This window comes from Branchiostoma lanceolatum, chromosome 13 (assembly GCF_035083965.1).
Source record: "Branchiostoma lanceolatum isolate klBraLanc5 chromosome 13, klBraLanc5.hap2, whole genome shotgun sequence".
Taxonomy (NCBI): domain Eukaryota; kingdom Metazoa; phylum Chordata; class Leptocardii; order Amphioxiformes; family Branchiostomatidae; genus Branchiostoma; species Branchiostoma lanceolatum.
The window spans coordinates 2,375,940-2,399,193 of record NC_089734.1 but is presented as its reverse complement, the minus strand read 5'-3'; the positions used below and the strand labels follow the sequence as shown (position 1 = coordinate 2,399,193).

The 23,254-nt window shown below is 43.3% G+C and overlaps 1 long non-coding RNA gene across 1 annotated transcript; it reads right to left on the bottom strand.

Moving 5' to 3' along the window:
• Positions 1 to 313: 313 nt before the first annotated feature.
• LOC136447779 (uncharacterized) lies at positions 314 to 1,497 on the bottom strand. Its single transcript, XR_010757771.1, has 2 exons — positions 1,277 to 1,497; positions 314 to 908 (listed from the first exon to the last, which is right to left on the bottom strand). It is a non-coding gene; the product is annotated as an uncharacterized lncRNA (long non-coding RNA).
• Positions 1,498 to 23,254: the final 21,757 nt, after the last annotated feature.

Sequence of the window (23,254 nt, the reverse complement as noted above, 5' to 3'; positions counted from 1 at the left end):
ATAGCGCTGCCGCAAACTTAAAACTACCACGAACACTCCATTTTTGCCTTAGCGTAAAATAAAAACCATGCGAACTTAAATGTATTTACTGTAGCTTAGAAAATATCTTTTCGACACGATGCTCAACTAAAACATCAGTTTCTGTCGCATTATGTTCTAATGGACACTGTCACTTTGAACTTTTTTCATGTACAACATTGCAGGCTTATAAAACAGCCTGAATTGCATTGTAACTTACATGTACAGCCAATTGTAAAACTCAAGATCATAACATTTAGAATAATTGACTCAAAAGATTAACATGGTCACACAATTTAATCTCTAATCCACTATTGATTTGAAATATTCGAGTTTACATAAAAAATGAAAAACGGAGCATGAAGCATCTAAATGCCACACTAAGTACTAAGGTACGAATAATAAATAATATAAACTATAAAATGTTTTTTATGCACACAGTTATGGCTTCAGCTTCATAGACACGTACTTTGCTGGGGTATAAAGTTCTTTCTTATTGTAGTCCCTCTGTTCATTAATGAATGTGAGCTAGGCCATCACAATTCTTACATATATGCACTTTATATAAAACGCAACTGTACAACTGCAACTTTTGAGTACAAAGTCATGGCTTCAGCTTCATAGACACGTACTTTGCTGGGGTATAACGGTCTTTCTTATGGCAGTCCCACTGCTGATTAATGAATGTGAGGCCTCCACAATAATTATACCACGACCCACCTCCAAAACATTTAACACAACTAAATATATTACTAGTAATGCCATCATTGTCCCTGTCCACGGTGGAGAATGCGAACCCACTCAGATAGGAGACGTAGTGATCACAAACGTTTCCTTTTGTCGCGGGAACGCCCGGATCCAGTCTGTAGCCATTCTTCTCATCAGCCACCCTGGGAAATTTACAGAGAATATAAGAATGGTTATATTGGTCAGAAATTACCCGCAATGGCAGCCCTTCTAGCGCTGATTTAATGCAGGGTTTACAGGTTTCACATAATATAAAACATATCGACACTTGCATTTTGTACAACTGTCGCAAGGGTCTGGGCGGCTGCCATTCGGCGCCAGCAGGTGACCTCAATACGACCTTCCCCAACCGAAGTCAGGTACCCATTTACGTCTGGGTGGAGTGAGGAAAGTCGTGTAAAGTGCATTTCCCAATGGCACAATATCTGTGACATGACAGGATTCGAACCCGGGACCACTTGGTTTTGAGCCGAACGCTCTGCCAAAAACATGTTAATACGCAACCCTTTACCTGAAGTGACCAGGGGTGCATATGTAGCTGTGTTGCCTTCCCCTCCCGTCTATCCAGTCGAGCCACAGCCTGTAGCACTTCTGGTTCGTCAGGAGGTGGATGATGTCGTTTCCCAGCCAGTGCTCGCCGGTCTTGTTCCCGAAACCTCGCTTGTAGTCCGCCCAGGTACGGTCAAACCGAACCGTCCCGTCACAACGACGCTGGATGACTGTCCAACCCCCGTCTAGGTAACAGAATGAATGAATGAATGAATGAATGAATGAATGAATGAATGAATTTTATTGCTTGACATGACCGCTCGACGGATCATTGCGGCTGGCTGTCATGACGCCCCTACGACCACTGTGGTCATGAGTCATGAGTGAGTGAGTGAGTGAGTGAGTGAGTGAGTGAGTGAGTGAGTGAGTGAGTGAGTGAGTGAGTGATTGCTCGACAGTTAATTGTACACGATACAATGTATGGCAACAAAGTATGAAAAACGCCTTTAGTAGGTGATATGTGGCCCCCTGGTTAAACAAACAAACAAACCAACAAACAATGACAAGGCAGTCAATGAAATATAATAATAATAGTCTATTCTAAAAGATACGGTCTCATGTATAAATCTTACCGCCAGTATCCATTTCACAGTAGACGTCCACACGTGTGCTGTTCTGCAGGATAATGCGGTAAACACCGCTTGCTGTGGATCCTCCCCCATAGACCTCGGCACAGTCACGGTACTTTCCTGGAGCTGCAAATAACGAAGATCAAAGCTTTATTACTCCTTACTTCGCCAACAGAGCTTTTAGGGGCTCATTCAATAATTGACCATACTTTAATTGCAGAGCAGAATATCAGGAATATCATAGCATTGAATAGAATAGAGCAAAACAGAATATAGAAAAATAGAATAGAATAGAACGAAATAGAATCAATAGAATAGATTGAACAGGGTAAAATCGAACAGAATAGAAAGAATGAAAAGAATAGAATGGAACAGACTTGAATAGATAGTGAAAGTTGAATAGATATGCTGCTCAACCATATTGTATAAAATAGAAAATGGTGTGTTATACTTGTTGAACAATACAGATAGGATCCAATGTGTGGTAGCGACATCTACTTAAAATAATTCTAGAAGACTGGTCTATTGTCAGATTCGACCCTTACCGTAGACACGGCCCCCCTTTGATGACAGGGTGCATGGAGACTCCGTCACGGGTGGAGACTGTACCGGAACAGATGACGTCATCGGTCCAGCTGCAAGTGTCGCCTGGACTGAAGGAACGTCATCAGAGGGTGACGTCACGGGTGGAGGCTGTACCGGAACAGATGACGTCATCGGTCCAGCTGGCAGGGTCGCCTGGACTGAAGGAACGTCATCAGAGGGTGACGTCACGGGTGGAGGCTGTACCGGAACAGATGACGTCATCGGTCCAGCTGGCCGGGTCGCCTGGACTGAAGGAACGTCATCAAAGGCTGATGTCACGGGTGGAGGCCGTGCCGTCATCGGTCCAGCTGGCAGGGTCACCTGGACTGACGAAATGCCATCAAAGTGGTACGTCACGGGTAGAGTGGACCAATGGGTAGGCACCAAAGTAGGTACGATAACAACGTCTGGGGTCTGAAAGAACAAAAAAATGTATGATCATCCGTGAGTGGATTTCTTTTTTTTTAAATCGGTTAAATCGTATTTTACAATGAAAACCAAACGACGTATGATGCAGTACAATGGATATTTGCTCGAGGGCCCTAAATCTAATCATTTCTTCATTTTGCCAACAACTACCAACACACCAAACATCCATCTACAAAATTTTGAGCACTGATTTTTAGATACAAACAAAGAACCAAAGAACCAAACAAACGCACAGTCCCGTAAACATAACCTTCTTGACTAGACTATGCTTAAAAGATGAACTTTCATGATGATACAAGGTTTGACTGTATCTACCCCTTTATGCGTGCGACTGACGAGCATCAGCAGCAGGACTCCCGTAGTGACCAGGGTCACTACCACTGCCAGAGCGGTGGCCAGGCGGCAGCGGTGCGCGCGGATGACGTCACAGAGACCACGATGGCCATCTGCACCTTGACACACTAGTATGATAAAAATGATAATGATGATAATAATGATAATAATGATAATTCCTCAGAGCACAAGGTGGCCTTCAACTACCTGAAGCAAGATCTGAACACAGAAAGCAAACCTTGTCGTGCTCTGGGGCGGTGCTCTGTAACTCTGTATCGATCAGACTTAAATCGGCAAGAACACTTCAACTCTTTAAACGACTATATAGAGGAGAACACAGCTGAACATTGACTAAATTTCCTTTTACTTCTCAAAGCATCATTATGTTTCTTCTTGTTCATCACTTGATTATATGCCTTTATTACTGAGCCACATGTTTGAAATATGACTTTCCTTATGATTTACACATTCATATGCAAATTCAAGAACTACCAACGTACCAAATATAACAAAAATCCACCCTAAAATTCTCGAGTTATCGTGTTTACACACACACACACACACACACACACACACACACACACACACACACACACACACACACATACACACACACACACACACATACACACACATACACACACACACACACACACACACATACACACACACACACACACACACACACACACACACACACACACACACACACACACACACACGGACACATGCATCCGAAAATATATCCTTCTTGCAATTTGGCGAATTTGATAATTGTAATGATATGGAGTCTTTTTAAAAAAGTGACAGAAATATCCCGTACCTGTCGCCTTGTCAGTTGGGTTGTCATGGCGTGTACTGTCTTCTGTAGCGACCCCTGATTGGGATGACGTCACGTCCTGCCCAGATTGCTGTAGCTGAGACAACGGAATATCCCTGTCCTTTATTGTGTAGTACACCCTCTCGGCTTCTTCGTACGTGTTGGTCTCTTCCATCTCTTCTTGAGATCTGCCCCCACCTTCATTTCCATGACGTCTGTGGTTTCCGAGGCAACCCGTCACCTGGGGTGACTTTGCCTCTCGTTGAGCCCCATGCGAAGGCGGTGGAATATCCTTGTCCTTAATTGTATAATACACTCTCTCGGCTTCTTTGTACGTGTTTGAAGAATCTCCAAGCCGGTCTTGCAACCTAACCGACCCTTCGTTGCCATTGCGCCTGCTTCTTTCGGATCCAACATCCTGTTGGTGTGACTTCGCCTCTAGCCGAGCCTCCTGCGACGGCTGGGATCGCGAAAGATCTTTGTCCTTTGTCGCGTAGCATACCAAAAAAGGACTTTTTCGTATGTGTTTGAAGGCTCCCTCGTAGGTGTTTGATCTTGAAGACTCTCCAGGCCCATCTTTCCCGATGCCCGAGCCTCCGTTGACATCCCCCCTTGCACCTCCAAGCTGGACAAGGGGAGAGCGGGACAGAGACCCACGAGGTTGGCCGTTCCTGGGCCCTGAGGGAGGGGCGCCGACAGGCTCTGCTTCCTCGTCCATTTGTGCAGTATTAAAGCCAGCGTCGTAGTGGCGTAACGGGGACGGTGTTTGATCTGGAAGTCCTGGGTTCAATTCCCCTGACGTGCCACCGATGTTGTGCGCTTGGAAAAGGCACTTCTACACGACTTTCCTCACTCCACCCAGGTGTAAATGGGTACCTGACTTCGGTTGGGGAAGTAAAAGGCAGCGGAAGGAGAAGGTTGGCCTCAAAAAGGCTATGGGACTACCTCAAGCCCTCGTCACTCTGTCACTGTCCCATCGCCAACTGAAGGCGTCGTGTTGTCGAATTTTACAAAGCACCAGGGAGTCGAGCGTTTTTTTCGCGTGAAAATCTACCCTATTACATCGGATGGGGTTTGGTGCTAAAAATCGCGAAGTGCTCGAGAAAACATTTCTGCCGAAAATTTCCTTTCAGAGCTCGCAGATTCCCCGGGAGAGTTATATACTCCCACTGTGTGTGGGCGGCTTTAAAGGTAACTTGCAAGAAAAAATTATTCAATATGTAAGACGGTAATACTTTGTATCAAAGACATAATGTCCTTGGTTGGATCTTACACAATCGCTTGCAACCAATCGTGACTAGGATGAATAAACCATGACACGTTACGTATTGCCTTATATGGAAGAATAGAAAGAACAGAAGCGGTATGACGCGTTACATTTGTGGGTTTTTTTTCTGTGCGATGTAGACTAATTTGGGTGGGAGGACAGAGAGGCACGGTGAATATAAGGTGACTAAGAGGTGTATATAAGGCGACTAAGGTTACGTGTGTTGACCTCAGATTCACCCTGAGATGTGCCAGCCCAACATTTACGCGCATGAGCGTTTTCGACCTTAAGCCACATCTACTGAAAACTGCACCCCTATGAAGTGAAGTATTTTTCAGCTTGTCCACGTCTGCATGTGTGGGTGTGTTTCTACGATCACAATGCAGAGAGAGGGAAAATGTGAAGACTGCAGTGGTGTACAAGATGACTAATAAACTGATGGACGTACCGAGTAATAAGAATCTAATACCAGCTCAGAAAAGGACAAGAAATAGTCATGCCTTAAGTACTGTATAAGACTTTTCAACCTAGGATTGATGTGTTAAAAAAAATCGTATTTTCCAAGAACGACCGTAGAGTGGAACTCGTTGCCACCAAGTACCGTGGAAGCATCCTCATTAGACAGCTTTAAACAATGCTTGCAGTTAGATATGCGAAGGTTAGACGTGACAGGTCGTTCGATGTGATATAACCAGCTGATGTCGCGCGGCGTATCTGCGAAGCTAGTGTGTTACGCCGAATGGCGGTTATACCGGCTATGTATTAGATACAGATACAGAAGCTGGTGTGTTATACCGGCAATACAGATACAGGTAAGCGCTGCTATATGTAACTCAGTAACTGTGGGACTAGAAGGGTCGCAAAGCAGTATGGGTACGGGTGTGAAGTCAGCCATTTCCCTTTGCCAGAGTCGGTCGCGCTAAATTCGTTGCAGTAAAGATAGTAACCGCAAGGTGGCAACTCTTTGCTAGCCAACAAGACCCATCGTGCATGGAGGCCACCCGCGACGGCTTTTGGTATTGCAGGCATTTATTTACAGGTTTGACGTATGTCAAAGCCTGTATTGCTTTAGTACGATTGTGATCACGTGGTCTATGGGCGCCGCCATGTTGTTACGTAGCAGTGCATCAGCCAATGATATCTAATTTTGTCACTGTGACGCAAGTCATTCCTCTTACTTATTCATCGCCTTTTTACTTATTCATGACATCTGTAGCTCATCTTCTACTGAATATATAATAGTCATATCAATATTAATTCGGTACCTTTTTACAGGGTTGTCACTATTGCTTCTTCAATACATCATCTGCTGAACATTTAACATTATCAATCATTGCCATCATTCAATATTCATTCATTTGCAGTTCAAGCTTTTTGTACTGTCTATGACAGCCAGTCTTCCCACTAGAAATACCACCGACTTAGCTGGTAACTTTTGTTTGTGGGTTAACACTACATGAAAATGCAGTTGAATTGCTGCTGAATAGAGATTAACCAATACTAAACTGGTATCAATTAATAGGCAAGAAGATAAGTTTTTTTACTATCTTGACGAAATCCACGTTGTTAGATAATTAACATAGATAATTGATATATTCATGTGTAGTTCTGTCTCTGATCGAAGGTAATTAACATATTAATAGAAACTGATATAACACCTCACTGGTAAAGGAAAGGTGTTTCATCTTTAAGTCATATGTACTTATCATTATCGTCTTTATGTGTATTACGTTAATATGGACCTCATTTGCATAATTTATGCAGAAACTTCATATTTCCCTTATGCTAAATGCTACACATGTCATATAAGAGGTCAATGTCGTTGTAGGACAGGCGAATACAATTGAATGTTCAGTATGCTAATTATGGCCTCATTTGCATTATTAATGATTTATGGAAAATCTATGTTTTCCTTACAATAAACGTTACAGATGTCATATTGGAGGTGTAGGCAGCTTTAGGATAGTCGAAAATAATGGAGGAGCATTATGCTAATGAGGGCTTCATTTGCATAATTTATGCAGAAAAGTTATACTTCCTTTAGGGTAAATGCTAGGGATGTGATATTAGTGATGTGGGTAGCTTTAGTAAAGGTGAATACAATGGAATGTATGTTATGCTAATGAGGACCTCATTTGCATTATTATTGAAGAAACTTCATATTTCCTCTACGATGAATACTACGGATGCCACATTGGATGTGTAGGTAGCTTTACTAAAACCATTATCTTTAGGTGTGTTATGCTGATGATGACTATATTTGCAAAATCAAATGCAAAAATGGTAGGGGCTTTATATTCGACATATATGTAGCTTGAATAAACAACGATGCTGTTTCATACCTCTTTTATGAATGGAGATAAATATTCTTTATTTAGGGTGGCAGAAGTTAGGGTGGCAGAAGATGATTACCGAGTAGTTTTGAGGCTTCCGGGAGTCAGATGTGACGTCATAATATTATACCAGTGCAAAGGGGTAAATGGTAGGGTAGGGTGGCAGCCGCAGACAAAACAGACGAACAGTGATGCGCACATGGTATATGCGATGTCGTTCTTATAATCAAATTAACATGGCATTACTAATTAGTAAATTATTGTGAATAAAAAATACTTTTAATCTCCGTGGAGGAGGGTACTCGCGACAGTCATGAAAATCGGCAGTATGTGTGCCTCTGACCATGGATACGCTGGTGCAATGGCATTATTATCCCTATATAATGTTCTTGGTTGGTATTGATTAGGCTAGTAATGTCTTCTCCATAGGCAAACCTGTCTGTATTTGCCGCTAGCGCAAATATTTACTCTAGTTCTCAACTGGTTCGGAGAAAGAAAGACAATGAGAGAGAGACACACACACACAGACAGAGAGAGAGAGAGAGAGAGAGAGAGAGACAGACAGACAGACAGACAGACAGAGACGAGGACAGAGAGTGAGACAGAGACAGAGACAGACACAGACAGTTGGTTTGGAGTGAAGTGATCACCGCATAGTCACTACCAGACTAACCACGCCGGCTACAGGGAGTATATTTGCCAGGAGAGTTTGGCCACCAGAGGGTTTCATTTGCAGGCGCATGCGCAATCACTCCCACGCGAGGGGGAAATGTTAACCATCCCGACTCTCCTGGCCAATTGTTCCCTTTATTGCCGAATTCTACGATAAGTACCCTCGTCGGAAGGCCTGGTGGAGGCTAGTCACCGCACACGGAGCACGGTTTAAAACAACTATTAAACACATGTATTACTGGCAGGGTGCAGTTTTGAAGGTGACACCTAGAGGTCGCTGCTGACCATCAAGCTGGACTGGACCAAGCCAAGCCAGCCACCTGTTTGTGGGAGTTGTTCGCTCCCAAGTTTAATTTCTGCGCGGTTGTTGTCAACACTCTCGTCAGTACCGTCTCTTGGGTAGCTTATACCAGAAAACATGCATTTCAAGCACCTGGCCCGTGATTTGAAAACCTCCAAAAGTAACAATGTGTCCATAGAATCTAATGATAACATGTATACCTTCTAGGCAACCCTTTTGGAACCGACGGGAAGTGAAACCTTCAGCATTTTCGCGTTTTGTATTCAAGACAGAACATGGACGTGTGAGTCATGCCCACGCTGGAACTAATTGATACTAAAAGCAGGGCGGTTTCGGTGCAAGTTCGAGCATGTTGCCGTTATCATGGTTATGAAACCCTGGTATTCCAAAGCCCTATTCTTGTCTTAGTCCGCGAAACTGGCCAGCCGCCAGCACTGATACATACCATAACCAGAGGCCCTGGGTTCGAATTCCTGACATGTCCGTTGTGACCTTGGGAAAGGCACTTGACACGACTTTCTTCACTTCACCCAGGCTAGGTGCCACGACGGGTACCTGGTTTTGGTTGGGGAGGTAAAAGGCGGTGGAAAGACAGCCTTCAAATACCGTACCTTAGACACAGTGGAAAACAACCGACTGCCCCTACGGCCTCAAAAAGGGTATGGTCACAATGGTACTCCCAACCTTAGTCTCTACTGGCCTCTAGCCAGCTGCTATATAAAACGGCCCACACAGAACAGTCTGTCCGCATTGTGGACTGGAATGCGGGGAATGCGTGTACGTCTTTGTTGTACTTTTAAGAGCAGTCATTGAGAAGCCCGGGTAGTGTTTCCCCGTTGTTAACCTGATACTTCACGCCTACGGTCGGGGACCCTTTAAAGTGCGAGCCGCGCTGAAAAACATGTTCACTACTGCGGCGTTAGCAGGACTTGACAAAACAAGGCTGTGAAATCGGCCATCAAATCCTGGGAAGGGCATCCTGGTTGGAGCTGCATTCGTCTTTCGGAAGGGACGTAAAATCTGGGTCCCGTGATCAAGGGTTAAGTGCGAGCCGCGCTGAAAAACATGTGTAACACTGCAACGTTAGCAGGACTTGACAAAATTAGGGTGGCTGTGAAATCGGCCATCACATTCGGGGAAGGGCATCCTGGTTGGAGATGCATTTGTCTTTCGGAAGGGACGTAAAATGTGGGTCCCGTGATCAAGGTTTAAGTGCGAGCCGCGCTGAAAAACATACACTGAATGCAACGTTAGGCCACAGCAAGTAATTTTTATGGATGACATCAGCGCGCTCATTAATTTTCGCCTGATTTCGAAATAAAAAACAAGAAATTTCATTGCCCTCCGACGGTGGTCAACATGCCAAAAATTGGCAAATATGTCGTAAACGTTGACAGTCTAAGGTGTTTCATTGCATATGAATACCCAGTGTAGTTCCTACCCATGATGGTATAATGACAAGCTGTTTTCTGCATTTGTTCTAGCAAGGACATTATATAAATAATGGGGGGGGGGTCTAGTTAATTGAGCTCTATACACCAGGTGTTTCATCGCATATGAATACCCAGTGAAGTTGCTTCAGATGATGGTACAACAAGCTCTTTTATGCATTTATTGTAGTTAGTCTATTGAGATGTATACACATCTACAAGGACATGTTTGCTGTTGAATTAAGGAGGTTTTATATTGTATATGAATGAATACAGGACTAATACATCGGTTGAATACAGGACTAAAAGACCTGTTGGTCATGATATTATATCTCGTCGCCTCAATTCTTGTTTAATAAGAATTATGATCTCAAAATGTGAAAATATAGGAATCTTGTTTTTTTTGGCCCGCCTTGTTTTTTTTTCGCCCTATCTCATTAATTTTGGAGTCTGTGGAGGATGTCATCCATAAAATTTACTTGCTGTGGCCTTAGCAAAAAAAACGTGACAAAACCAGGGTGGCACTGAGACACAGCCATGATACTGTACATGTACTAGTCCTTTACTACTCCCCAAGCAGAGGTTGGGTTGGTTTGAGCGTCTTTGTATGCGTTTCATCGGGCTTTCTTTCTTTTGTCGCCCCTAAGGAACCGGAGCGTAACCCCTGCTTTGAGACGAGGGCTTTAGTATTGTACAAGTTCAGGCTTCGCTGACAAAACTGTCTGCTGCGACGTTTAGCAAGTCTTAACAAAGCGAACTGACTCTTGCCAGGAATCCACTGTAAACGCATTTAAGCTCGCGTGGTTTTAATTTCACGGTAGAGAGAAAATTGACTGTTCGCGGTGGTTTCAAGTTCGCGTTAGTACACTAGGGGTGTTCTTAAAGTTCGCGCCGAAGAGCTCACCGCAAAAACCGCAAACATAAAACCGCCGCGAACATTTCTGCATTTACAGTATTCTTGCCGAATTCTACTATCCATCCATGTCCCTGTAGAAGACCTAGCGGAGGCTTTAAAATCTCCACATTCATTCAGTTTTGCTGCCATGGTATTTCCTACATGTGTGATTTCATATCATTGTGAAATTCTAAACGGTTGAATCATAATATCAAAGTTGCCCGCCATTTTATGTTGCATTACCTAACATGTGGTCCACGCTATCCAACGCCAGTTATTTTAATGCCACGTTGACCACAAATGACCCATCAGATCCCTTATTCGCATTGATCTCCAAGCAGATGTTTGGGTGAAAAATCGTAACGTTTTCTGACTACCAGGCTACCCTGACAGCACCGAACCACCCAAAGCCGCCCGGCGGTCGGAAAAACGTTACGTCGTCCACCCCAACTTCTGCTTGGAGGTTGATTCACCGGACGTTCTGGGTACGTACGGCTAAACGCCAGGCTAAACGGATGAATCCTAAAATCAAATCTGCTCGTCATTTTATGTTTTATTACCTAAAATATGGGTCACAAGGTGAGCCCTGAGCGATGATTTATGATTGACATGACCACGTGACGCGTGACGACATGTTGCGCCCCCGTGATGCGCGGGTGTCATATCAGTTACATCAGCCCTGCGTCACAACACGTCATCACGGTCCCCCGAGGGATAGTCTGCCGACCAGACTCTGCGAGTCGGGCTTTTTGTGGCTTATATTATCTATTATACTATAATTATTATCTCCATGAAAAATGGAGATATTGTTTTTGGCGTGTTTGTGTGTGTGTGTGTGTGTGTGTGTGTTTGTGTTTGTGTTTCCGGACTACTGTAGTCAGCATAACTCAAGAACCTCTGGATAGATTACGATGGTATTTGGTATGTGGGCGGGTCTTGTGAAGCCGAAATTCAAGGTCGATTTTGGGCCCCCTGGTATGTGACCTTGGTACTGCAGCAGAACTTCAATTTTTGTATCTTTTGACCTGGACGTGCTATGGTCTTGATTTTTTGGTGGCAGATAGCTTGTGATGTAATAAAGAAGTGCTGTAGGTTTGGGCCCCCTAGCAGCTTGCTCTGGAACTGCAGTGGCGTTATTGTGAAAATCTTCTAAGGAGAATAACTGAACAAAGGAACAACGGATTTCCGTGATATTTAGTATGCAGGTAGCTTAGACAGAGATATACACAATGAAGTGCAAATTATGCTAATTGGGACTTAATTTGCATAGCTAATGAGGAAAATCTATATTTGCAGTGTTTTCCATCAGAAGACATCTAATTGGAAAATTATAGGACTGTCAATATTGCAACATTGTGTAAGTTAGATAAAGGTGTTTATGACCAAGCATATATTATGTAAATGTGTAAGTTATTTGCATAAATTGAATTGTTCATGGAGATATGAGGTCGTGGAACTCTTGTTTCATTTGTAAATATACAGACAGTCCAAGTTAACAATGGCGACAAGTGACTATTCTAAGAACTGCTACGGAATACAATCGCATGCAGCTTTTTGCCTTTTTTAAAAGTATAGTCAGTAGGTACCCATATGAGTGATGAGGCTGTTGTAGTGTCTTTTAACGTGCTCGAGGCACCTCCTTGATCACGGGACCCCCCTTCACGTCCCTTCCGAATGAAGAATGCAGCTCCAACCCGGATGCCCTTCCCCGGAACTGAACCGGGGTCTCCCAGTTACAATTGGAACCAGTAGCTCAACTCTGGGGCTGCTATCAATTGAGCTACAGGAATGTCATTATATTATTTTTTTCTGACGGCAAATCAGTTATAATTGTGCTCGGTTTCTTGTGGCTCTTAGGAGATGTGCCCACAGAAAAATGTACAATAGAATTGATATGCCATAAGAGAGAAAAAACACACATTACAAACCACTAAAAGCCCATTGCGTAGAGCCTGCTAATGAGGCTACATACGTAGACAACGGTATAGGTTAGATTACATCTATTGTGCAACAGTCTTTTTGTCATAGACGCTTCACGGAATGTACGGAAAAGGCCAAGGGCGATCTAAAAATATCTGAATATATATATACCTTCAGACTCGTGTATAAATAGTTACAGCTGTATGAAATTGCATATAAATGGTCACCACAGGCTTCCATACACATAACTCCAGCTGGTTTTATCACACCGAACGACTCGTCGCGCCCACGCACGACCCATTCAACTCCATTACTCGTATACAGCGCTTACGGCTCACTAATAAAGGTGTCCTTGTCGCATATCTTGACAGGCTGTGCAGCGAAAGGCGCTGTTGAGAGATAACTGCGCGTCTTACTATATATTAAACCTTAAGGCTCTCACGGCGACAGCAGACTGTGTCTTCGTATCCTCCCCTGGGAAATTTCTAGTCCCAACTTAATTGCATGATACCTACATACGTAAAGTACGCCAAAGTTAATCTCCAAGCAGATGTAAGTATGCGGTTCAGTCTAAGTGTTAACGCCTGTTTCTGCAACATTTAGAACGCCTGTCTGGTAGTACTGCACTTTTTTTAACTCTTCACGTCAGGAGGTAGAACAGAAAATTAGTAAGAGTGAGGGGGGGAGAGAGAGAGAGGGTGAGAGAGGGGAGAGAGAGGGGGAGAGCCGAGGGAGAGAGACGTAGATACGTAGAAAAGGCTCTGAAATAACAACAAAACAAGTCTGACAGATACGTATACGTGCAGCTTGCAGGATTACACTAATGCCATCCGGAAGTCACGAGCTGAACGGAGGTGGGGTGAGCATCATCCGTCAGGGCCTCAGCCAGCAGGGACGGGCGTTCATCTTCAGGGATGCAGGACATGAACAGTTGCACAGTTGTAGTTGCAAAGTTTGTTTGGTTTTTTGTTATGTTTCGCCAACGAAACATATTGTTTTTGTCAGGTTTCTTCTTCTTCTTCTTCTTCTTCTCCTTCTTCTTCTTCTTCTCCTGTCAAATCTTCAAATCGCTTCTTCTCGGTCGTCCGTCGACCAAATTAGCTGAAATTTGGTATGGAGGTAGAGTTTGTGTATACCCCTAGACCCTTTTCAAATTTTTTCCATATAAGTTTTTGAAATGATTTTATCGAGGTTTTTTGGTCATTTTCCGACAAAAGTCGCACATTATGGCCTCCAGTGCCGTGGTGTTAAAACCTAAGGACCTGAAATTTGGTTTAGTTGTGCATTGGATATTTACCCAAAGGACCCCATAATTTTTTTGGGTATACACTACTTCAAAATGATTTATTTTGCAATTTTTTGATGGAATTTTTGGTTATTTTCTCACAACTAGGTCATCTTGTAACATAAGCCCTCCTACACTTCCCCCAAGTCTGGGAGTTAAAACCAAGCAGATGTCAGGGGGTACCTCTACTAATGGTATTACAGAAAGTTATATGTACCTTATGTTACATGGTACGGATGTTATATTTGAGATGTAGGTACCTATAGGAAAGGTGAATAAACCTGACAATTAATTATGCTAATGAGGACCTAATTTGCATAATGTATGCATAAAGTTGTATGTCCCTTACCGTAAAAGCTGCGGATGTCATCTTTGAGATGTAGGTACCTTTAGGAAAGACGAACACACCTGGCCATAAATTATGCTAATGACGACCTCATTTACATGATTTATGCGTAAACTTGTAATTCCCTTACCGGAAAAGCTGCAGATGTCAGATTTGAGATGTACGTACCGTTAGCAAAGGTGATCACATCTGGCCATGAATTATGCTAATGAGGACATCATTTGCATATTTCATGCATAAACTTGTATTTCCCTTACCGTGAAAGCTGCGGATGTCATCTTTAAGATGTAGGTACCATTAGGAAAGGTGAATTCCCCTGGCCAAAAATCATGCTAATGAGGACCTCCTTTGCATAATTCATGCAGAAACTTGTATTTCCCTTACCGTACAAGCTGCAGATGTCATATTTGAGATGTAGGTAGCTTTAGGAAAGGTGCACACGCCTGGCCATGACATATGCTAATGAGGACCTCACTTGCATAATTTATGCATGATGTTGTATTCCCCTTACTGTAAAAGCTGCGGATGTCATCTTGAATATGTAGGTACATGTAGGAAAGGTGAAAGCACCTGGACATAACTTATGCTCATGAGGACCTCATTTGCATAAATTATGCAGGAACTTGGATTTGCCCAGGAGTTATTTTGGGACAGCCCACTTCTTGCATGAGGAGTATGGGCGAAACATCCTGAATTTGCTCTTAAAGCAAATGACGGCCAGTCTAGTTTGTTTCTTTCTTTCTTTGTTTCTGCCGGTCTTTTAAATCTACGGTTTACATATATCTTCCCTCCCTTTAAAACATGTGTATACAATATGAATCCACCGTCCGGCGCGTGCTATAATGGAGGGTTGTCCCCGCGAACGACGGAGGAATATGAGATGCGGCCCGCCCGTATGATCCATCTCTGCCGGTGGTTTATCTCCTCCGTACCGACATAAAGCCCTCCCGGCACGTTTGGCGCCATTTCAGCATCAACGCTTCGCGACACAAATGATTACACAGGGCCTTCCATAAATCTTACTGTGGGTTTATTCTACGTTTAGGTGCGTCGTTGAACGAGCATTGGGAAAGAAAACTTGGCAGTAGCCCATAGCAGGCTAGCTAGCCACAGTATTACATTTGCCAAGAAGGTTATGTTTTGGGAATTTGCGTACAACATAAATCGAATAGATGGATCCTTTTTGATATGATGTTTGGCGGGTAGGTAGGGTAAACGAAGGTTTGATACTGGACCTCCTAGCTTTATTCGGTACTGCAGCGAAACTTCCGGGTTTGATATCTCGTGTCCAAGTCCCACAAAGCAATAGAATAAGCCCAAGCGAAACTGCCATTCAGTCATTCTCCAGCCTGATGTCACGACCATGTACCAGTAGAAGATTATCTCTTCAGTGAACTGGATCGATATCATTTTCACTTGCACGAGTCAGCCCGGGTCCCAAGTGCCACGCCCGGCACGACCTCACAACCGATGGACGGCTGATAAGATGTTCTGGATAAGTGATATCGGCTCCGTGATTGGTCAACGGAAATGAGACGCGGGAACACGTTCGACATTGATCCATGCGCGGTACAGAGGTCAGAAATGGTTACGTGGGAATATCACCAACTTCCGCATTTATTCTGTAACCAGAGAACAATGGTAATTTCATGGACCATTTGAAATGTCTGAGGTCAGGTGGATTGACATCTCCCCTGTACCCCGATTTCTTTGGAAATGACACTACTAGTCTATATATCAACAAACGAACAAGCAAGCACGGCAAGCAACCGACCAAGCAAGCAAGCAAGGAACCAACCAACCAACCAACCAACCAACCAACCAACCAACCAACCAACCAACCAACCAACCAACCAACCAATCAATCAATCAATCAGCAAACAAACCAACAAATAAAACAGCCAACCAACCAAAAAAAAAAAAACAACTAAACAAAAAGAACATAATTTATACATTTTATTTCATCAGTGTTGTGTTGTGATATCACTCCCAAGCTAGCAAGCCGAGTCACTAAATATCTTCCTTTTTCCCAAAGAGCACAACTTTACCTTGATCCATAAACCAATAAACCCAAACTCCAAGCACCTAATGAACCACCATCTAATTGAAAATCGTTTTTACCGGGCACTCGGGAGTCTTCCAGCCTAAGGCCACCCGGTCTTGAAATAACCGAAGGCACAGACCGTTAGCTGAATTGTCTGGACTACAAATGTTGTAATGAGACCTCCCAAATCATTCATATTTTCCCCAAATTGCACATTTTTACATGAATCCCCTTATGAACCCAAGCTTCAGGCATCAAACGAATTATTTGCACACCACATTTGGTGGGAATTTTCCCTTCGAAGCTCGCCTACGCTCATAGAAGGCACAATGATTTGCGTTAGCTTAATTGCTTAAACCGCAAACCTTGTGATATTATTGCCAGAGTTAATCAATTAGGCATTTCTGCAACGTATATATTTACCTTAATGCCAACAAACCATCATAATCTCAAGCTCGAAGACCCGAGGAATCATTTTCGTCGTGAATTTGGCAATTTTCCCGTCGAAAGTTGCCTTTTTAAATCCAAACGCAGGGATTTTGGTAGCTTGAATTGCTCGACTAAAAACGTCAAAGTTAAAATTTTTTTCTATTTCACTCCAAGAAACGACTTTTTGAAGACCTAACTAATCATTTTCACACCACAGTTGGGAATCCCCCCCCCCCCCCTTGATAGACTTCTGGCGGTATTTGATCAGAAGTCAATCAATTATCTTCCCCCAAATCATTTTCACTGGACATGTACACTTAATTGGGAATTCCCCTTTCAAAGGTCACCTACCCTTAATACAAGTGCAGGAACTGCGTTAGCTTATTTACGTAGACCACATGCATGGAAAGTTACTCAATTTTTCTGACATTTTTCCCAAAGCGCATATTTTTACGTGTACCTTGAACCATAAACTTATAAACCCAGGCGCCAGGCACCTAACGAATCATTTTTACACCACACTTGAGAATTTCCCAGTCGTAGGTCGCCTACCCTTAATAAAAGCGGAGGAATTGCGTTAGTCCTAATTGCTCAGACGACAAACGGGGCGGTAAATTGCTCCCCTGCTCTCCCCATCTCCGGCGCGCATTCCTGGAATGTCTGCGCTGCACAACAAGGGTGAGACTCGCCGGCCGGGAAGGGGCCTCATAGGGGAGGAGTCGTCTTAGATGAGGGCCTGCTGATGCCCCTTTTATGTAATCGGCCGTTTTAATTTTACGTAGAGCGTTGCCGACCACTCCATAATTTAGCGTAGAGCGTAGGGAGGCTTTCTGAATTTAGCGTAGAGCGTAGGAAGGCTTTCTGAATTTAGCGTATTACGTAGCCGGCCCTCCGAATTTAGCGTACAGCGTTGTCGGGATCCCCCCCTGCAGACCCTCTTAGATGATTTACGGGAAATGTCTTAGATTTACCTGGGAGGTTCCCAGATTTACCGTGAATGTTCTTAGAAGTTTAAGATGCACCCGGGGATGTCTTATCTATTGGGAACTGTCTTAGATTTATCAAGAAGGTTCTAAGATTCACCGGGATGAGATGTCTTCTTAGATCTACGGGAAATGTCTTCGATTTACCGGGGAGGTTCCCAGATTTACCGTGAATGTTCTTAGACGTTTTAGATGCACCGGGAATGTCTTATCTACTGGGAACTTCCTTAGATTTACTAAGAAGGTTCTAAGATTCACTGGGAACTATCGTGGATCTACTGGGTAGTTTATAGGGAATGTCCCGTCAAATTTACCCGGAAGGTTTCTTATGTCGATCAGTCCGCCGGCTTTCAAATTCCACGTACGATAAAATCCAGTGACATCATCATAATTACGATAATGTTGATGAGAAGATGGCGACGTCTTAGATTTACCGACAAGTTTAAAAGAGCAGCTTTTCATGATGGAATTTAACGACTATATCCAATACTCACAGTAACGATAATGATGATAATAACAATGATAATGATAAAGATGCTAATGATATTGATAATACAATGATGATAATAACATAGAAACAACAATATTGATAGTACTGATCATGATGATCAGGATAATGATAACGATGATGATAATAATTGTAATAACTGTGATAACAGGTTCGTTTTAAGATCAGTGACGCCCATGATGATTACAAGCAATGACAGTGTTTATTGCATCATCATGTGACAGAAGTGACCATTTTACCTCATGAGCTCAAAGATAGAAATGAGTGAATGTAGATGTATTTTCCAAGCAATTTGACAGGACAGGAAAATCGTTCGAATTATACCCCTAGATAAAAAGGTGTAGATATGGCGATGTCAGCTAGACAAATTGTTACCATGGATCTGACACACTTTATGTAGATCTTGCTTCTCCTCTGCTTTCCTTTGATTTTGTGGAAAAAAATCCGTTATCTTTCTTTTTCGACACACACAAAGCTTGCTTCCTCGCTTTACTTTCCTTTAGTTTCGTGAAAATCAGTGAAAATCTTCACTGGCCAAACACTTCCTTCATATTCCCGCCGTACATGTAGAGTGGTCGTTATCTTTGTTTTTGACACAGGAAAAGCTTGCTCCCTCGCTTTACGTTCCTTTAGTTTCGTGAACTTGATCAGTGAAAAAGCTCCTACCCGCAGTAAAACGACCGTTGGAATGGGCGCCCCTCTCACAAATCACCGTCAGCGCTCAGAGACAATCTAGTAAAAACGTTGCCATGGTTTTTGACACACTATATATAAATCTTGCTATTTGTCTGCGTTCCTTTCATTTTGTGAAAATCTTTGAAAATCCTCCATCTAACAGCTCCGACCATATCCCCGCAGTAAACCGACCGTTAGAATGGACGCCTCTTCTCACAAATCACCGTCAACGCTCAGAGGCAATCTAATAAAAACGCAATTTGGCGGCGCCCTCCGCTATCTGCCATCTAACCCCTACCCTTTCCAACCTTTTGTTTCAGGGCCGAGATAAACTATCTTAGTTCAAGGCCGTACTTAGTCAATTTTCTGGTTCTCGTTGAGAAAAATTACGATGTTGAATTGGAAAATCAAGGTGGAAAAAGTCTGTTCCATGGACCACATAGATCAAGAAAATAATGCTGAATTTAGAAAATCAACATGAAAACGGTCACCGAGTCTTCGGGTATACAGATTTGTATCGTTTGGTAAACGCGGTCAGAAATTAGTTCCTCCCAAAGCTAAATTCTTCTTCTTATCGGTTTACGGATTTAAAACAGTGAGAAGGGACCGAGCAAGAAGGGTTGATTGAGTAAGGCAGTACAAGCACTGGACTGGAAAATCAACATGAAGACAGAATCTGAGGGGACAGTCTGTAGAAAATAAAGTACAAAGTAATGTGTTCAAAGCAGTTTGGGCAACCACAATGTAAGGTAACGTAAAAAAAAATCTTCAGTATGTCTTCTGTACCCTTAGTACACTCGGTTTCCGGGAAAATACATTCAAAGTCAAGTTTTCCTCACAGCCCTCTGTTTTCTTCATGAACTCTTCTACATTTTAATTTTGAAAAGTGCGAGAACTAAGAAAATGAATTGCTGTGGCCGCACCAATCTTAACGGCCGGTCGATGTAAAATTCCGGCAATAAAGCTGCCGTTTTCAGCCCTTCGCTGACAGCTTTATTTCTCGCTCGTTTATTTTAAGGTCCCAGGAGTTCCATCTCAACGACTTCTAATTTCTTCCCCGCTAATTGCTCGCGCGTTTGTTAGCCAGATGGCAGCGGAGGTCAGGAGGAGGTTGTCACACGCGAAGAAAAGCAGTAAGCATTACAAAAAATTATTCTTTTGAATATAGTAATGCGAAATGTAGAATTGTGTCATTTTTGTCTTTTTGAGATTTTACGTACAAATCGTCAATCAACCTTGAATCGTCGAGCCAAAAAACAGCAACAAACAGCGTGAAAAAAATAACCATGGCTAGTACAGAATCGATAGAAATGGAAATACAATATATATGAACATAATTGACTCAATGATGATAATTACTTATCAATTATTGATTAATGATACTGATTAACGTCGATGAAGATTAGACATCCAGGTAATAAGATACGCCAAAAAAGCAATTACTCAAACAACTGGATATGATTTTGGAAACGGTCAGACGTTTCAAGTACATGTAGCATCCACTACTTTTCGTCAGTGACTGTGAGCAAGATCAGTTGAACAGCAGGTTTATAACTACGAACTATGAATTGATATGCAAAATCATATCCAGTTGTTTGAGTAATTGCTTTTTTGGCGATACTGATTAACAGTTGGCATTGTATATAACGTTAAATGAAAATAATTCATTGATACTAATAGATTATAATTGAAACTTATCTAATTCATAAATGACGAAAAGAAAATCAGTTTACTTGTAGATTTCCTTACAGTATAGGATCCAATACCAACCTAATCTAATGTCCCTTGTTGTGTAAACACGTCCACCGGATATGTTATCAAGTCACACATCACTCCTTCATTGATTTTGTTTCCTTCGTTTCTTTATTTCCCGTGAGAGATCGTCACATTTCCGCTCATGGATGCATTTCCAATCTTTGATTCCCGCTTCTTCGTTTCACTTCATACCACTGTATAATTATCAAACGCCCGGTTGAAAGTCAGGTAATCTTCAACGATGTGCCTAATGTGATAGGTAGACGAATACATGTAGACGGAAAGCTGAATTTAGTATTTGGTACAAAGGGCTCGAGGGAGAAAGAGACAGAGAAAGAGAAATAAGAGGGACAGAAAGAGGAAAGCCATAGATGGACAGAACTAGAGAGGAAGAAGACACGCACAGTCACACACACATATACACACACATACACACTCACAAACTAACAAAGACACATATACACACATACACACACACACACACACACACACACACACACACACACACACACACACGACACACATAAACGCATATGCGAGCTGGGGAGTATACATCTAGCATGATTTTATATTACATGTACTTGTATTTTACCCTCCACAGTGTTGGGTATAATTACACGTCTCGGGTTCCGCTACAGAACAGGTGGTTACTGTTCCGGCTCAGTGGAACCGTACCGCCTGGCTGCTCGTTATGAATCTTATATCACGGCGGCCGCGTCAAGGCGTTTATTATTAACGCTAGCTGCTGTCACCAAAAATGATTCCTTCCAACTGCATTTGTGAAACAAGGCATGCCTGTACATAGACCAAAAATATTTACATTTCGTGGAAACGTTTACTTTCCCAAGCACATTCTCAATAGCACGTTGAGATACGTCTTTCTTGGTTTGTCTTTCTCGTTCTTTCTTTCTTTCCTTCTTCATCTACATGTCTATCCTTTGACATCTTTTTCTTTTTTCTTTCTTCCCTTTTCTTTCTCCGTCTTTTGATCTTTCTTTTTCATGCTGTACCTTCATTTCTTTCTTTCTTTTTCTATCTTTCTTTCTTTCTTTCTTCTTCCTTTTTTGCTTTCTTCCTTTCCGTTCCTCTCTTTATTTATTCTTATTTTCTCGTCCCATTTCTTCCTTTCTTCTTCTTCTGTTGAGTATAGAGGCATGAAGGAAAGAACAGACTCCTTTCTTTCTCGCTTCTTTACTCTACAGATTTTGACGGAGCTTGCCAGGCGACCGGATATAACTTATCTCAATCTGTGCTGGCAGCTTTACAGAGTAAGCATTGATTGTTTGTCTCCGGCCTTGGTTGGTTATGAAATAGCTCCGTACCTGAGACTAATTCATCACGATAACCGAACACATCAAAGGCCGCCGCCAGACAAACCCGCGTTCCGTCCACAAGTGCTGAAGGCCGGTTGGAATCAACAACCTCTGTGGCACGACAAAAATGCACAGCGAACCGCAAGAGCATATAGACTCGTACACTCGTTCTTCCCTCAGTCGTTGTGCTGTGCTGACCTTGGTCCCGTGCAACATCCCAAGAAGCCTGCAGTGGAGGCTAGATGCCACTAGACCCACAGAATGCCCAACGTTGTTCTGGCTGCCCTTGGGCCGGTGTTAGGCCCTGAGAAGCCTGCTACGGAGGCTACTGCCCGGAGAATGCCCCACGTTGTTCTACTCTGCTCTTGGGCCTGTGCGGGGACCTAAGAAGCCTGTTGTGGAGGCTAACACAACAGGAGAATGCCCCACGTTGTTCTGCCCTGCCCTTGGGCCGGTTTGGTGGCCTAAAGAGCCTGCTAAAGAGGCTACAGCCCACAGAATGCCCCACGTTGTTCTGGCTGCCCTTGGGCCTGTGCGGGGCCCTGAGAAGTCTGCTATAGAGGCTACTGCCCGGAGAATGCCCCACGTTGTTCTGACTGCCCTTGGGCCTGTGCTGAGGCCTGAGAGGCCTGCTGGGGAGGCTACTGCTCAGAGAATGCCCCACGTTGTTCTGACTGCCCTTGGGCCTGTGCGGAGGCCTGAGAGGCCTGCTAAGGAGGCTAACACCAGGAGAATGCCCCACGTTGTTCTGGCTGCCCTTGGGCCTGTGCGGGGGCGTGAGAGCGGCAAACATTCCCGGCTCCTGACCCCGTACCTGCCCCTACTTGTCCGCCGCGATTAGCAGGGCTGAGATTGAGCCAAAACAGTTTACGCAGACCTACAGGCAAACCTGCCTAAGACGACCAATCAGGAGACCGATAGAATCTGATCTATGTAGACAGGTGGTCAATGGTTAACGTTATAATTTTTCTAAGGAAACAACAAAAACTGGTCGCACTGGCCAGGTTTTGTTTGTTTTATTGAGATATCACTGTCAAATAAAGAGACA